The 19223-nt window shown below is 35.8% G+C and overlaps 1 pseudogene; it reads right to left on the bottom strand.

Moving 5' to 3' along the window:
• Nucleotides 1–1348: 1348 nt before the first annotated feature.
• Nucleotides 1349–18820, bottom strand: LOC104091963 (gamma-tubulin complex component 2-like; annotated as a pseudogene).
• Nucleotides 18821–19223: the final 403 nt, after the last annotated feature.

Below are 19223 nucleotides of genomic sequence, written 5' to 3'. Positions count from 1 at the left end.
ACATGTACCTCGTAAAAGTAATCGAGATGTACACAAGTTAATTCAGACACCACAATTATAAAAGAATAGACCGATTGAGGGCCTATGTGAAATCCACAAGTGAAGGGGTTGTTGAAGACATTAAGTAGTGAAGGACAATGCACAATCAAAAAATAAAAACCAGAGACGTTTAAATGTTGGAGCATTTAAGGAGTAGTATATATTAGGGTTAGAGTTTTTTATTTCGGATAGCAAAAAAGAAAAAGAAAAAGAAAAAGGACATAGTAGTCAAAGTGATGATGTACTAACGCAATGATGGTATTTTGCCCTTTTTGAAATGTAAATATTGTTGGCAGAGTACAGTTCTCACTCCATGCGTTTGTCGTTTTGGCCCTGCCGCATTCAAGATTTGAAGTTTATTATTCTTATCATAATTTTAAATTAATATATAATAATAATTAAATTTACAATTAAATATTTATAAATATTTAGTACATTTTTTTATTAAAAATATAGCGTCTACGTAAAAGTTACTGGGTTCCCGAAACCTAATAACAATACTTTAGATCCGCCACTTGTCATGGCCATGAATGGATTTTCTTGAACAACAACAACATACATAATGTGTTCTTACAAGTGAGTTCTGGGTAGTGAGATATAAGCCTTGTGTGACATAAAAAAGTTATTTTTCATATACTCTCGGCTAAAAAAAATATATTTTCAAAACATGATTGAAGAAAACGTAATGACAGTAAAATAATAAAGATAACTAAACTAAAATAAATAATGGTAATAATAAATCTGCAGAATAAGATAATAACACTTTCTTTTTCATTCGGTGTTATTTAAATTTTTTGATTAAGACTCATTAAAAAGAAAACATTATCTTTTATTAAGATTTTTTTTCATGTTTGAATTCGAGACATTTGATTAAGGAGGGAGGAATCCTATATATTCATATCCTATAACAATTTTGGTGGTAATATTACGTATTTCTTATTTTATAATACAGCCATCAACAATTAAACTTCATTTTTTTAATGCATCCTCTATATTTAGAAACCTAACACGTAAACTCCTATATAATGAAAATTCTACATAATATACTACTATTATATTATGTAGAAAATTGAGTTTTTTCTTTTAAAATGCAAGGATATATCTGCAATTGAATCATGTCACATGAGTATGCAGAATAATTTAATTTACTCAGTTTTTGTCACGACCCAAAATCCGTTAAAGGTCGTGATGGCGTCGGACACCATTGTCAGGCAAGCCAACACAAAATAGCTAATTAAATTCTTATTTTAATATTTTTGAAATCATAAATTTCCTTCAATTTAACTAGTAAAAGATGAACTTTACAGAATTAAATAATAATGTTTCCACTTTCAATACTGAATATCCGATAATCATCCCAGAACCCGGTGTCACAAGTGCATGAGCATTTATTAGGAGATAAAATGAAATAAAATACAGCATTTATCCGGAATACAAATTTGGACAGGAAAGAAAATACAAACACTCTGAAAGAGACTCTGCTGGATGTGGATCGTAACATGGAGTATAGCTCACCTAAATCCCTGCATCAACCACGCTGTTATGCCCACAAGGCCACTGACCATACATGTGCTTGTACTACAAAATGTATAGCAAGTGTAGTATGAGTACGAAAATAACGCATACCCAGTAAGTATTAAGTCTAATCTCGAAGAAGTAGTGACGAGAGGTCGACTTCGACTCTTACTAGTAGTTCAATAATATCAGGTACAGTACAGAGAAAAATAAATGTGAGGCAGAGTAAATAAATGAATTTAATAAACATAAAGATATGTGATACCTTCCTCCCCTCCCCCCCCCCCCCCACAATGAACTCAAGCTTCCCATTTGAAATTTTCTCCTTAATCGGAGCACACATAAGGGTGTAGTGGACCTCATCAAGTAGATTATCATAAATTCAAATTCGGAAAACTCACAGATACACTGGCTGCTTGCCGAATATCACGCACGATTTCATGATGATATGATATAGGAACCGCCGAGGCGTACGGCCCGATCAAACATAAAAGTAAATTGTGCACTGTCGAGGGTCGAACGACACGAACCATGCATCTATTAACCTGCCGAGGCGAACAGCCCGCTCCCATGAGAGTGTGGTAGATAAATCCTGCCGAGGAGAACAGCCAGATCCCATATGAGTGAAATTCATAATTCTGCCGAGGCAAACGGCCCGATCCCATAAGAGTAGTAGAAATTTACCCCGCTCGCAGAATATAATTACAACGCGATTACACATAGAATTTCTCAAATAATTATTATTATAATATTCTTTAATTCTTTCCAACATATGAAATCCAAGTGAAAATTTTCTAGTCCTGAAATCCTGTTTCAACTCTTTTCAAGGCATTTAATAGCATACTCGATCTAAATTCCTTTCAAGGCAAGTAAATAACAAGGTCAAATAACGATATTAGCAACTCATAGTGTAAACCTAGAACTATCCGGACATAGGCATAATTAGTAGCTACGTACGGACTCTCGTTACCTCGTGCGTACGTAGCCCCCACAAATAGACAAATAGAAGCATGTATTAATTTAGTTCACCGATGGGATTAATTCCCTCTTACAAGGTTAGAAAGGAGACTTACTTCGCTCCGAAGTTCCATAGCCGGCTCCCAAGACTTTTCAACCATTCAAACCGATGTCCAACGCTCCAAACTAATCAATAAATGTGCAAACCCATAAAAATATACTCTAACACTCACAACAATTCAATTGAAATAATTTTCCAACTCCGTTCGAAAAGTTGATAAAATCACTATCGCGCCCACGTGCCCGTATTTCGAAAAGTTTCGAAGATAAACTTTACTCATTACCTCACGAACTCAAATATATACTTTATTCTCAATTCCATGCCCAAATTCGTGGTCAAAATACCAAATTCTAGGTTTTCTACAAAAAATCATAATTTCTACTAATTTTCATAATTAAATCCTCATACAAATCATGTATTTAACTTATAATAAGTGAAAATCACTTACCTTGTGTTGCTTGAAGAAAATCCCTCCTTAAAGCTCTCCAAAATCGCCTCCACCAAGTGAAATATGGAAGAAAAATGGGCCAAGTCCCGTTTATAAAAATCCTCCTCTGTCCAGCGATCTTCGCACCTGCGGTCACTTGACCGCTTCTGCGGTTCCGCAGGTGCGGCAAATGATCCGCTTCTGCGGAGATGCCCCCAGTTGCCCGCTCCGCTTCTGCGCCTTCTCTTCCGCAGGTGCAGTCTCGCTTCTGCGGCGAGATGACCGCATATGCGGTCTCAGTACTTCCCCACCAAAAATCGCATTTGTGCCCTTCTTGGCCGCTTTTGCGGCTCCGCACCTGCGGCCCAAACCTCGCAGGTGCGGTTACACCAGAAGGCAGCTGCTTCAGCCTTTCTTCCATGTCCAAACTTGATCTGTTTACCATCCGGATTCCACTTGAGGCCCTCAGGACCTCAACCAGTTATACCAACACATCCCAAAATACATTACGAACTTAGTCGAGCCTTCAAATCACATCAAACAACGCTAAAATCATGAATCATACCCCAATTTAGGACTTAAAAATTCTACATTCGATGCCGAAACCTATCAAATCACGTCCGATTGACCTCAAATTTTGCACACAAGTCACATTTGATATTACAGACCTACTTCAATTTCCGGAATCGAAATCTGACCCCGATATCCAAAAAGTCCACCTCCGGTCAAACTTCTCAAAAAACTTCAAATTTCTGACTTTCGCTAAATGACCCCGAAATGACCTACGGACCTCCAAATCCACTTGTGGACACGCTCCCAATACCGGAATCACCATACAGAGCTATTCCCAGACTCGAAATTCCAAACGGACATCGATAACATTGAAATACACTTCAACCCAAATTTATGAAATTCTTTCAAAATGCTAACTTCCACAATAGGCATTGAAATGCTCCCAGGTCATCCAAAATCCGATCCGAACATACGCCTAAGTCTGGAATCATCATACGAACCTGCTGGAACCTTTAAATCCCGATTCCGAGGTCGTTTACTCGAAAATCCAACCTTAATCAATTATTTCAACTTAAGGCTTCAGAAATGAAAATTTTCTTTCCAAATCAACTCTGAACTTCCGAAATTTCAATTCTGACCATGCGTACAAGTCATGATTCCCGAAGTGAAGTTGCTCATGGCCTCAAACCGCCGAACGATGCGCTAGAGCTCAAAATGACCGGTCAGGTCGTTACAGTTTTAATATTTATTTCAACTCTTTTTTCAATGGTTGAAAAATGTTTAAATCATCAACCTATTTTTAAAAATATTTATTTCAACTTTTCAACCCTCAACTTGTTTATATATTTGTACAGAGAGAATCCTAGATATTTGTACAATGCACACAATGAAGGGAAAATAGTGATATCTTTAAAACCGTTGAGGTGATTCTTTTCTTTTCACGACAACAATTCCATGGGGACATTACTTCTAAAACTAAGGACTGCAACAAAACTAAGAGGGTCATGTCCAAATTAATTGGCCCTACTCTATAGGAGAGCTTAAGATCTTGCCACCACAAGAGGAGTTAAAAAATTTATTAAGGGAATTCAAAATATAAAGAATTAAATGTATAAATAATTTTTTAATTCTTTATGTCAAAAAATTATTTTAGACCTTATATATATCGTGTAATTTTTTGGCGAAAGGGACTCGGTATGAACTCCCCCCCCCCCCGGCTTGCCACTCCATATCTTCCAAATGTTTCAAGGAAAAAGAAATGTTAAAGTCAAGGGAAAAGGCCAAATATACCCCTTTACTTTCGGATTTAACCTCTGTTATACTATCCGACTAAATTTATCCCTACCATCAATAAACTTTTAAAATATACCTCTTGATCGATTAAATGTAGACAATAGCCGAAATTCGATTACGTTTTATTGCTTAAATCTCAATTTAGTGGTTTTGTTGTCCTAAGGAATCCTTGAAAATTTGGTGCTCGAGAAAATAGATTGAAGCAGATTAAGTGTTTTTAAATTTTAAGTGAATTAGCTAGTGGTAGGATAAATTTTATAATGGTAGAATTACATATTCATATAGAATGTGAGATAGTTAATCCTATGGGATATCCAAGCCCATAGGATATCCTTATCTATCCCATCTGGTAATCAAAGGACTTCATACAGGTTCTAAATTCTAGGAAGAGACATCATGGGTTCTGAATTCAATGTAATATTAAATTTAAACTAAACTATTGGGTTTGATCGAACTCTGTCGGCTTGTAGCTCTGTCTCAGATCTCTCTACCCTTAATCAGAGATCTAAAACTTTGTAAATTAAGAAAGATCAGGTAAAATGCACTTCCCTCTCTAATAGGTCTTACGAAGGTGTAAATGTAAATTTGCCGGGGCTCCAATAAAATCCAATCACCAGATGAAAAACCAAAAGGAAAGAAAAAAAAAGTAACTCTATTGTGTCCAAAAGAATACAAAAAATCCCATACAAACATAGACTAAAAAACAAAGGGAAGTAGGGAGATGAAGAAGTGAAAGGGACAGTTTTAAAAGTAGGGGGATATCCCGACACAATACACGAAGGATTGGTAGAAAAGCATTTAATTTCGGGTTGTCCCTGTGATAATACTTCTGCCATCACTGTTCTCTCTATTGTTCATGCAAAATATTCAAAAGATATGCTTTTTTGGTTTCAGCAATTACTGTGTAGTACTACTACTTATTCCCCCTCCACACCCCACATTCAACCCCCCTCACTTTTCTGAACTCGCATTTATTGGACAATGCCAACACCCCACCCCCAACCCATATGGTACGTATAACTAGTGATGATCATGTGTAATTTATTTAAAGGGTGTTAGTTTATTGTCATAATTCGGCTTTTAAATCACCCTTTATTTCTTGGATGACACCACTTGATCCTAAATTATTATTTGAACATAAATTTTGTTGAAATTTGAAAAATAGAGTTTTGGAAGATAAGATGAAAAATAGTTTTTGAAAATTAAAATTGGGTTTGGACATATATTTTATTCTAACAAACAGTTGAAGTTTTGTGAGTTTTAAACTTTAAAAACTTATATAAAAATTAGTTTAAACCACTTTTTGAAACTTGAAATTCATCTCCAAAAACTGGTCACTTTTATAACTAAACAATATTTCCAAAATATTTTTGAAAAAAAAGTGCAAATAACTTATGGTTAAATGGGAGCTAAGTGACTTTTGGGGTAATACACCCCCCCCCCCCCAAAACCCCCAACCCCCCCACAAAAAAAAAGAAAAAAAAACCCGTGTTCTTGTTCCCTCCATGTAGTCAGAGACTCAGAATTGACTAATCCTATTCATCTCTTTCTAATATTTCTCTTTTCCTTTCAGTCTGAAATGCAGACACAAACAATTAAGAAATCCTTCTATCCCACTCTTGACTATTCCATTCCCCATAGCTTTATTCTGTTCCTTCTTGGAGTTTGGCACTTACACTTTCCTATCATCAGATGGAAAACTCACCTAAAAGGGCTCTTTTTCTCTGGCTGTACATGTGTGGAGAAAGGGATTAAGAAAACAACTTATCAATCAGGTTTCAGAAGAAACACCTTATCCATATTTACTCTACTCTATCTCTCTTATTAATTATTCATACTAGCTACATATCCTCTCTTTTTTGAAAAATTTGCAGGGAAACTCGCTACCGTTATCTTTCATGTGCGCACTGGATAACCTGTTCATTATGTAATAGCTCGTAAATCACAAAAGATATAAATCGTACTAGACAAGTCCGATAAAACAAATTTTAACCGAAGAGACTACTAGTGACGGATATCGATCACATGTCTCCCATGTGAAAACCACTCCCCCAACCCTTTTTGTCCCCTTCTTTTTCTCTGATTCTATAACATTTTTTATTGAAAATGAAAATCATGCATGGCACAGCCTTGAAATAAAAGTTAGAACCCTTTAGAACTAATCATGAGTACGACACTACAGGTGTGGTGACTACTCATATTACAGACAACCTGTTGTTTACTGACTTGGACCTTTTTGTCTTCTTTACCTATGGGTCAACATTAACCCTTTTTAACTGTTTTGACATTGGCAATTTTCAACTTTTCTGTTTGGATTTTCTTTTCTTTCTAAAGCACAATTTATTTTTTTATTTTTTGGGTTTAATCATCTCGTATCTGGGTAATATTGGGCATTGGCCGGACAAATTTAGATTCATACTGCACAGGGCCATTTTAGAACAATTTAGTTAACCATATGTTATTTTTCCTTTTAGGTTTTCCCCATACATATGAAAATTATACTTAATAGCCTAAATCATCATAATATCTGTCTAAACTACTCTTTATCTTTCTTCATAATACTCACTAATTAAAAATTATTAAATTTGAAAAAAGGAAATAAAAATTAATTTGGAAACAAAAAGTCAATTTTTGTAAAACTTCAAATATGACGACACAAATTCAGTACGTCCTTAATATTTATTAGAAATAATGCCAGATGGACATTTTTTAAAGGGAAATTACCAATTATGTCAGCTCATAAGTACTTAAAAAAATTAGCCAATTTATAAAATATTACCAATATTAGCCAATTAGCTATCTGTAGTAAAATAAAATGTCAAATTTTTACTTTCTTTTGAGTGGGTATTGTTAGAATAGATTGGATACATCTTAAGGAGTTTAAATGTCAATTTGGGATGATTTGGTAGAGTTTTGAGGTGGTTTGAATTGAAAATTCGAAGTAGAAGATGAACATGAAAAATAAGAGGTATACTAATTAGAAGCTCTATATAAAATAAAAATAAAAAGGTTACGGTGTTGTACAATCTTTTGGTTGTGCAACCACATATACTTGTACGTGTATTTGGGAGCAAGCTCTCAAAAGAGCTTCACAGTGGTGTTGATGAGAGAAAAGAGTAGCAAAGAGATTAAGAAAAAAGGGAAATAGGCCTCACAAGCTTGATTTTGATTTCAGAATGCTCACTCTGCAAGCTCAACCGAGGTTAAAAAGAGAACGATCTGGAAAGAAATCGACCCGGAGCTTAACAAACATAGATAAAAAGAAAGATTACTAAAACTGCAATTTTAAAACTAAGTTTGTTGCCGACAAATACAAACAGCTTACTGGTCTTTTCCCACACCAAGGATCCACTGTGTAAGATGAGTCAAGTACGGTTCTGCCCGAGAGCCACTGCTTAATATCGGGCCCAGGCTATGAAGCTCAGAGGAAAATTCCCTCTCAAATTTCCTGCAAATGATTAGTAAACTATGAGACACAGAAACAGAGAGATCAAAACCAAAAGTATCAAGTCATCGTAACATACAGAACGGATTCAAATACTGTGACGTTTTCAGGAGCTAGTCTCAGCATCTGAGATGGGGTCCTTAGTTTCAGGTTCTTATATTTTTCTATACTGGAAGAATCATCGGACAACATGTTAGTATCAGCAGTATCCAACGAGGAGGTAATCAACCGTTGGGTTGCAGCTGCATATTGCAGACATATCAATTTCAACCACTCCACCTTCTGTATTTAGAAAAACATTAATGAGAAAATCAGGAAAGGAAAAATAGGTAGAACAACAAAATACCAAATTCGACCCAAAAAGAAAAGGAACTTCAGCAAACAAATAAATAACAACAAATATATTATCAGAGTCGAAACCTAAAACGTATTGTCTATTGAAATGTGTCCACTAACAGGTTCTTCTTGAACATTGTAGAAAGGCTAGTTGTCATCAATCTCAACACTTTGAAAGACTTTCTAATTAGGAACAAAGTAACTAAAGGCCACCAATAACCGGAATTAAAAATCATAACTAACCTTGAGAAGGGCTGGTGAAAGTAGCAAACATTTTCTCAAACACTTATCAAGAAAAAAGTCATGGTATTGAATAACCTGCCCCAAAGATGAATCAAAGAACTAATGAGATAATACACTAAAGTATAAACAAAAAGGAGCATACCAGCAGGACTCTGTTCTATAAATGGGTTTACACAAGGTTCCTTTGTACAAGATCAAGAATTTGGCATAATCCTTTTACCTCGTCAATGCTTTTTGCTGTTTGAAGTCTACTGAGCATTACATGCCAGTTAGGTTCAAGAACCTGAAGATACAACAAAATATTGCTCATGTCCACTATAGCAATGATAAATGAAAACGAATAGGAACGGAGAAAAAGGATACATTAGTAGCACTGCGGTGACGGTGACGAAAAGAACAATGAGAAAAACTGGGAAACCACCAAAGTATACAACATCAAATTAAAATAACAAATAATAACAAAAACAACTGGAAATTCAAAGCATTCAAGAAGAGATTGATGTACCCAAGGCAGGTAGACACAACAAAGATAATACGAAAACTGCAGTTTCCTGCGAAGGGGTGAAACTTGCCTCAAATGTCAAGTAGTGTAAGAGGCTATTGATGAACTATAGCATATTACGACACAACAAAGATGATACAGAAACTGTAGTCCCTTGCATGTCAAGTTTCCGGAGACCCTATAAAAAACAAAATAAGCAAATGAGTAAATCTATCAGAAGTGAAAGGAAAAGAGAAGCTATTTGACTACTATCAAAAAAGAAATTGAAATCTCATACCTGATGTACTTGCCATGCCCCGGAGAGGTTCCTATCAACATGCTTACAGTGAAACAAAAATCTGAAAATCAACTGGTATTTCGTCAAGGCTTTCCGAGATATTACAAGAGATAACGGCCATTGAACCTGAAACACATTAAAATGGAACCAGGATCAGGAGATGCTAATACAATTATCCAGCAGAAATGATACCATGACCTTTTAAAAGAGCTTTTTATTTTTTATTACGGACCTTTTGGAATATAATTACTCATGCTACAGCTAAAATTGTCATTCTTGCCAAAAGCCCAAAACAGATAAAGAAGATAACAGAAGAAGATGCACTCCATCGGCATAAGCTAAATATGCTTGTTGCTAGGTGGCACTGACTGAAGTGATGAACACATTAACATCATTGGACACAACTACAAAGACAACCTAAGACTGATAAATTAGACAAATATACCAGGTATAGGACAATGTGAACTCATGTAAAGGAGGGAGAATTGAGTATTTTATTCCCATTCCACTTTCTTAACTTAGCTAAAAGTATAAATGAAATTTCCAGCTAATTACTTTTTGGAGATTGGCCAGCTATTGAACTACAAAATTGTCGCAGACTATTTCTCGTACATCTAAATACAAGTATTGAAAATACCCAAACTGCAGTTCAGTAGGAAAATTTTTAAGGCAAAGAACAAATGCAATTAAAGTAAAAAAAAATAAAAATAAGAAAAGCAGACCATATGAAAACAACATGCTTAAGCCTTAAGGTTGGAAATTGCCAATGGGACTTTGGAGTAGGATCTTTTAGGGGAGATACAAAATGTTAGCCTTCAAGCAAACATGTTCAAGGAGATGATGTAGGCTGGTAAAAAAACAGAAATATGATGCAAAACAGAGAAGAGATAAAAGAGTAAGCATAAAGGAAGCAAGAAAGCATAAGATCAAGAGATGGTGGAGGCAATGCTAGTGCCTCCCACCAGAAGCCGACAGACCACTGTTGGTTGTGGGATTATGGTGATTGTTCATGAAGAGTTACCCGATAAAGCCACAGTAGCATGAAATCAGTGCAGATATTGCTGCCCTCCGTGACTTTGTCCAGCTGAATGCTAATAAATAAATTACAGCTGGTCGGAGCCCGTTCTTTGTTAAAACAAACTTTTAGCTAAGACTTCCTTTCAATCCAGTGTTAAAGCAGCATCTCTCTCTCCCTTACGGGAATATAAAAGGATGATCATAGATGCATTTCTCTCTAGCTATCCGGATCAAAGTGATGAGCATCTGCGGAATATTAGTTTTGTCTATCTAGATAGTTAGGACAAAGGAGGTATTAATATGTTGTCAAAGACACCAAAACTAATAAACATGTATGTTATCTCTTGGATCAGGATAATAATATCCCCTCTCAAGCCAATTGATCCCTCTGATCTTGTAACTGGGGAAGTAGCTAGCGGTGACTTGGTGGACAGGTTCCTAAGAAGGGAGGTCTTTTCCTTAATTCCTTTTGGAACCTTCAGATTTCAGTTGCTTCATTTCTTCGTCTTCACAATTTGACGTCCACCCTTACTTTCTTGCTACGTATTTTTATTTCATATGTCCCAACGCTTTTTACACTTGTAATTCCTAGTTGTCTTTTTCTTCTTTCCTCATGCCATGCTCTTAAATCCTACCTATTTTCTTCATCTTCGCATTTTTAGTTTGTTTTCATTTTACATGACTATGTTTCTCTTGCGCACTCATTGACTGCCCAAAGAAGGAAGTGGAAGGGGACAACAACCAAGCTCTGGATATGTTTTACATTTCAAACCTAAAATTGGGCCCTTTAAACAACAATCCAGTACCTAAAATTGCGCACTCTGGATATGTTTTACATTTCAAACCTAAAATTGGGCCCTTTAAACAACAATCCAGTACCATGAGTAACTACAATCTGGATCTATGATCGATATAAAAGACATAGAGACTGCTTTCTAAAAGCAATGTCTGCGCTTTCTTACCATTTCTTTTTTCTTTCTTCCTTTTTGTTGGGTGGGTGCAATGGTGGATATTTCTTCAAAAATGTTGAAAGAGAGACATTAGAATACAAACCTTGTAATTCAAAGAAAAAGTTTCCAAGCCAGTAATGCTTAGTGGTTCCTCTAAATCATTGCTATCTGGAGCAGACTGGCTGATTTCAAAATCTTTCAGTGTACTCAACCTTTTCAATAAAGTAGTCCGCTCCTGGGAGAATACCATATTTGACATAAATCCTGCAGATTATTCCCATATTTGAAGGCTAAACAAGCTAAGGTAATAACAACTCACCACACAACACAATAAGTCCTCGTGGCAAGGATCCACGACAGCTGCAGTAGATCTCAAAGCAAGGTCTAGAAGAGACTACTCAGAAGAAAGAAAAGAAGAACATCATGTTACTGGGGAGCTTCAAGTGTTTTCTCCATGTTACAGATAGCAGAAAACCAAAGAAACAACTATGTAAAAAACCTGTAGCTTCTCCACGGAGATCTCATCAGGCTTCTTCATGAGCTCCTCTTTAGCTGTATCCATGAAGTGAACTAGGAAATCACCCTGCATGACCCATTGAAGTGAGTACGAAGACAAAGTTCTTAGTAGCCAGAATGCATCTAACCTAAAAGATATAAAAACTGGCTACAGAATCAGGTAACAATATTTTAATTCCATCTGCAGAGAGCACGCATAAAGAAAATAAAGAATGAAACCAAAGAATAATCTCGAAACCAGGCCTAGAGAGCGGAGAACCTAAGCATCCAATAGCTTTGAATTTGTGTATTTAATTCACTGATATGCTTGTTTGGTCAACATAGGGTTAAAAATGTTTCATATTTGCCCTCTTCCTTCAACTCTTTTTGATGTCAGCTACTAGCCCAAGAAATATCTTCTTTACGGAATGAAATACAAAGGGGATGAGGAGTTAATAAACAAAGTTAATGCAGCATTTCCCTGCTGCATGTAGCGTTTGAACTCCATACCAGGTACTTCCCCCAATCCAGCCCCAACTCCCGAAACTATCATAAGCTTAAATGTATAATCTTTTAATCGTTAGCTGATACCTGATCAAGAAGAAGATAGTGCTTGATTGAATGCAATTTTCCCATTAGATCATACTACCAACAGAAAAGAAAGGTTTTATCAGTAAGGAGTTTCATATAAAATAAAAGCACTTGCATTCACGAATTAAGATACATAGAAAAAAACACTGTCAAGGAATGACTTTCTTGCTTCAAGCACACCTTGTTTTTAACAAGATTTAATAGCTCGCCACTGGCAAAATCATAAGCAGACTTGATGCACTCCAAATAGTGATGATTTGAGCCAACACTTGTCAATTTTGACTTTTCTGCCACAGGGATCTAACAAACTCATTTTGGTCAAGAGCTCCTGCTAATATTACTAATTGATTTGTAGAGCAAAGAAATATGGAATAACTTTATTGGGTGAAACATGTAACGAGCAATAAAATCTTGTCAAAACCTGAATACTATGTCCACACTCTCTCATGACATTTAAATATTTTCCAGTGATCAAAATTGTTTCAGCTGCATTTGCAAGGAAACTAGGAATGTCATCCTTCAGGCTGTAACGTTGTTGCCAGAACTTGGCGTCATAATCCTGAGTAAGACTCTCCTGTGGGAAATACAGAGATATCAACGAGATATCAGCAACTAAGTAAAAAAGTGGAGTTACTTACAAAGATGTACCTTCTGAAGAGACTTGTTCTCAGTAATAAAGAATTCACCATAAGGATCATCAATCACTCCTTCATACAGCCACCTAAATTGAGCAACAATATCAATTCACCTTAAAAGGGGGGAAGTTGAGCATACAAGTGTGGAACGTGAGAGAAGTGATGAAAACCCTAATACCTACAAAAGGCACTACGATGAAAACCTAATACTACTCTACAAGGAACAAGAAAACCAGTACTTTCCTTGCTTCTTATCATGGGACAAATATAAAGATACAAACTTGTGCATTTCCACTTAACTGAAAGTCATTATTCAAGGAAACATATGTTACTACTTATTAAAATGTCTAGTAGCTCTATCAGGTGATATCCAAAGTAGACATTATCAGAGGACCCACCAAGATTAAATAGCAGAAATAGAAAGCAATGAGATTTTAACTATAGCAATTTATGTCTCACCAACTTCATTTTATACTTCATAAAAAAGTAATAACAAATTGATGATTATCAGATTACATAACCAGAAATTTGATTAGGCAACTATGCCCAGGTAGTAGTGGGTCAACCAGACCTTAAACAAACTTGAAAAATCATTGAGGCATCTACAGTAAATACCTCTCTAATATCCCAAGATATGCAGTGCTTGCTGATTGTGACATCTTTTCCAGCAAAGATCTCACTACATGATCACCAGCCATTGCTTTTGCCTAAAACGGAATAATTAGTCTGGAAATAAATGTAGATCCTCCTAAAATATAACATATGTAGTTTGTATTCGACACATCTCAAAATAGTGTCTATCATGGAATGGTTGAAACTTTTTTCTGCGTTCCGTTTGTCTTGCCAATACAAGTCATGAATAACTGGGAAAAAGAAGGTCAAAGAAAAACCACTTTTTTTGGATTATGTATACTTCCCAATATCCAAATAACTTGAATTCTGAATGAAATCCTCAGTCTTTTTTTCAATTGAAATTAAACAATATGCACTTTTTCATAAAAAGAGAAGATTTTCCTAACGAGAAAGACTAACTAACGAACTACTAAAGAATTCCATAAATCTAGGGGAACTCAGACAATAGATCCCCTAAAGCTATGACATTAATTAGACGCCATAGTCCATACCTGGCTTTGCAAGAGGTTAAGGACTGCAGAACCAATACAGTTATTGGCTGCAGCCTTTTTCACCACCACTGACAGAGCTTGCATTGAACCCATCATTGGCTGCAAGAAATAGCTTAACTAAGCAACAAAAACGACGAGTCAAAGTAAATGATTGCTTAGGCAATTAGACTAAATTAAACAGTGTTACCTGACAGTAAAACCATAATCCTTGTATAGAAAGTCTTCCTAAGCGAAATTGATGTTCAAGCTGTGCCACCATTGCTTGGTAATCCTGGAAAAGATATTCCACGCTCCGATTATCTCTCCTTTATTGGTTTTCCTTAAAGTACTTCTTTCTCTAACATTTTCCTTTGTTTTCAGCCTAATAAAGCAACCAAATATTGGCACTTCTACATTGCACATATATGCCCAGCATAGGAAAATTTACAGAAACAACTCATGCCACCAGGAATCTATGATGCAATAGGCCAATTAAATTATAAAAACTAGCAATAATCAGCCTAACCGAATCAAAGGTTGTGGACAGGTGTCTCAGCTTCCTAGGAGATAATCTTCATATAGTTGAATTTATCTATCACAAAAGGAGTAAACAAATGATGAAGACGACACCGTCTTCCCAGAAGTGATTTTCTCAAATATATAATTTAATATATCCTCAAAAGGAGCTTATACATAAGATGAATAATATACCAGATTAACAGATGGAGAAAAGTATAATACCCCATGCAACACCAGAAAGATCCATAAATAAGAAACTTACAAGGAGGAGTGCCCTTAGAGCAGCAGCAAAGGCATGATTGACTAGGCCCGTCTTGAACTGTGACCTTGCCTCGACAAACTGGTTAATCAAGATATAACTTTCGCATAGCGGGAACAGTCTTTTTGCAAATTCCTGCAGTAATAGTCAAAATTATTTCAACACATTATAAACTATATAAGACTTGGAAATTGTCTTCACGTGTTCTCAGCTTTCAGCCTCAAAGTAATTCATTACTTTATTAAAATATACACTTATTTACTTCCTTTTTCTCCTTAGACTTTCAAAGTGTTGCGCTGTGATTTGTCAGCTAACCACGGACATAACATTTTTACTTTTTTGCTTACTAAATAACCACCACTTAAACCTACAGCTTTGAATAAGGGAAAAGGACCAGAAAGCAAGAGAGAATCATCTTTCTTGCACTAATCCGTATTTTTTGTTAGGCAAAAACTTGCTGCGGAGACGGCTTGACAGTTCCCTGCACCAAAAATTGCCGACGTCCTTGAAAATTTTGGGATTTTCTAGGAAGAACAAACAAAATGAAGAATGTAGTATTAACTATTTCAAGCATTGAAATTTTGTCTATTTAGAGAACTACTGAAAGCTAACATTCTGTTTTTGCGTTATTTAGCTTCATTTCTCTTTTAAATTCTCCGATACTTTCTTGTGGTTCAGTTAGACGCTTAGTGCCTGCTTACTACCGAGCACTTTAACATGGACGGAGTAAGAGCTTACATTCTTTCACTTCTCATTAACACAAGCAACTACTGGATGAAATATGTTGGACTTCTTTTATGAAGAACATAAGCTGCACTTACACACGTGCGAATAATTCAATCAAAAGATAATAGCTTAAGTTTGACAATGTAACATAATAACAACAACAACAACAACAACAACAACAACAACAACAACAACCCAGTATAATCCCACTAGTGGAGTCTGGGGAGGGTAGTGTGTACGCAGACCTTACCCTTACCCTGGGGTAGAGAGGCTGTTTCCGATAGACCCTCGGCATCCTTCCCTCCAAGAACTCCCCACCTTGCTCTTGGGGTGACTCGAACTCACAACCTCTTGGTTGGAAGTGGAGGTTGCTTACCACTAGAGCAACCCCTCTTGTCAAGTTTGACAATGTAACATACTTGGTCTAATTAACTTTAAGACATTTTAGGAATTAAATGTCTCATTTAATCCCAACTCCTCTCCTTTTTTTTGTAGGTATCTACCCAACTTCTGTGTTTCTACTTTATGTTCTTTACTTTTATGCGTTTTATAGAATACATGCGAGCAACATCATTTCGTAACTTAATCTAAATGCTAAACTTGTCAGCCTACTCCAAAAATATTGGCTCGCTGCAGAATAATGCCATGCAATATCCAATCTTCAGCACCGCCCATTCCCACTAAAGCCACATCTTCGAAACATTAATTAACCTATTTCTGCTATTATGTTCTAATAAAATTATGCTCAAGGCCACTTCATCAAGTTCTTTATTTCGTCCACGGAAATTGACATGGAAATTGACATCTGATATTGACAGAAGGTTAAGAGTCTCCAAATCTTCATTCTTCACATTCTCCTGAAGTATCCTATTCTGTTAAACTTTCGCAAGGATTCTCCAATAGATCTGGTCCACACCCCCAAAACTAAACTAGATATAACGCAACAATCTAGATCATGATTTCATACCAATCAACTACGAGAGTTCTTTTGCCTATGAACAGATTCAAGATGGAAACAAAGAACTTGAATGAAAAAACAAAATTATGTACCTGAAGAGCTAAATCCATAGATGCATCAACCTGGAAAGTTATGGCATCCTCCTTCCCTCGAACTTTCTTAATAGAAATATAGCGTCCTTCAATTCCAACCAAGGTGGATAGAAGATCATCAATAACAATTAATTCCTACATATTTCGACAAGATTTTAATAAATGACTGACCCTGACCGAGCTAGAAACCAAGATCGTCAAGTCCATATATGACATAACATATAAACAAGAAAAAACTTGTAGATGAGCCACAACATCATAGTTTTTGTTCCCCCTAACCTTTAAAAATTATAACTTAAATAAAACAATGCAAAAGTTCATCGGGAACTAAATTCCAAACAAATTGGTTGTAAACAAAAAGAGAAGGATGTGAACCACTTATTGGCATGTACAAGAGAAGTACATGACACATTAAGCATGTTGATTGCTGACTATTACAGTCTTGTTAAAACTTATTATCCAAGCTTATATGTTACTTCTTGCCGATCTGATCAGCTTACCTTTGTGTTTTAACTACATCTATGACAAAGAAGTCTAGGTTGATTGGGTATTTGGTTTGATTTTTGAGTTCATGTCATATATAAATAGTTATATAAAGTATGAGAACGCTTTGCTATTACACGGTATATCTTATTTACAAAACATTACTAGGTATTCATAGAGATTTAAATTTTATTAGTTTTAGTTCAATAGCTTAGTTAATCGAAATATGTACTTATATATTTTGTAATACACATTTATTGGTCGTATCCCAACACTTGTATCCGCACTCGGACCCATACCCCAAAAATCCTAAAATTTATGCAATGAAGAATCCAACCTCTAGACGCGCACCCAGGTACCCCCGAGTCTGAGCAACATAGTCAATAAGTGCAATAACCAATGGTACTAACAAGTAATAACAATAATAACAACTCTAATAAGAATGACGATGAACCTCCAATTGCATCAAAAGAGCAATACCTGAATGGTAGCATGGTAGGTACCTATCACATTATCCGTCCCAGAACTGAACAAAAATTTCCAAACAGAAACAGAAAGTAAGTAGGAGACCTACCAAATAGGAGTCACCAGTTTGGTTTTAAAATAGCAAATCAAAAACACCATGCTAAAACACATTCACAAAAATACTTACAACAACAACCACCCAGTATAATCCCACTAGTGGAGTCTGCGTACACCCACTAGTGGGGTCTGAGAGGGTAGTGTGTACGCAGACCTTACCCCTACCCTAGAGGTAGAGAGGTTGTTTCCGGTAGACCCTCGGCATCCCTCCCTCCAAGAACTCCCCATCTTGCTCTTAGGGTGACTCGAACTCACAACCTCTTGGTTGGAAGCGGAGGGTGCTCAACACTAGAGCAACCCACTCTTGTCGATATTCACAAAAATACTTAAATTATATGAAATCATAAAGCCAAGAAAATTTAAGGATACCTTGAGTCCGTAGAAAAACCCTTGGATTCAGCCGTTCCAGGTGTAGCCTTTATTTCCTGTACACATTTTCAGAAAAATTGCAATAAAAAGTGAAGAATTTAGTAAATTTAATTGACATGTAACTGAGAAGATGTGTAAAATGGGTGAGTACCTGATAAAATTGGCCAGTGAGAAAAGGACGATCTACATTCCAACCAGGAGTAGATACTGAATCCATGTTCTAATCTTCTCAAATCGTCAAATTGCCGCAGCAGTTAAAACCACAATGCCACAGCATTTCACCTGTTAACTCGCAAAAGGACCGATTTTCAATAGTTGTTTCTCAAATTTGATGGTTAGATTTAGCTGCAGATGAAAATTTTGGGTAAGCAAAGCAGGCGCGCAATGGGTTTCTAATGGAGGTTTACGCACGAAATAAATTCAAAAAAAAAAACTAAGTTGGGCCAAGAGGGGAATTTACGCTTTAAATAGCTTTTTTTTCTCAAGTCTTTTTACTTTCTTCTACTTAGGTCGAGATGCTTTTTAAATTGATACTCCTTTAATCCTTTTTTTTTATTTTTGCGAAAATTAATAATAAAGTATAATTGGTATACAAGAATTACTCATCTAGCGTTTTGACATAATTTTGGTTGAAATTTAAAATAAAAGAGTTTTGAAGTTGTATTGAAAAATAATTTTAAAATTTAAAAGTGGTATTTGGACATCATTTTACATGAAAAAATATTGAATTTTTGTGAATGAAAGAAAATTTCATCCAAAAATTAGTTCAAACTAGTTTTCTGGAACTTGAAATTTTTTCTTCAAAATTGTTTTTCAAAAACTAGTCAAATTACATG

This window comes from Nicotiana tomentosiformis, chromosome 3 (genome assembly GCF_000390325.3).
Source record: "Nicotiana tomentosiformis chromosome 3, ASM39032v3, whole genome shotgun sequence".
NCBI classification, from domain to species: Eukaryota; Viridiplantae; Streptophyta; class Magnoliopsida; order Solanales; family Solanaceae; genus Nicotiana; species Nicotiana tomentosiformis.
This window is presented reverse-complemented; position numbering and strand designations above follow the sequence as displayed.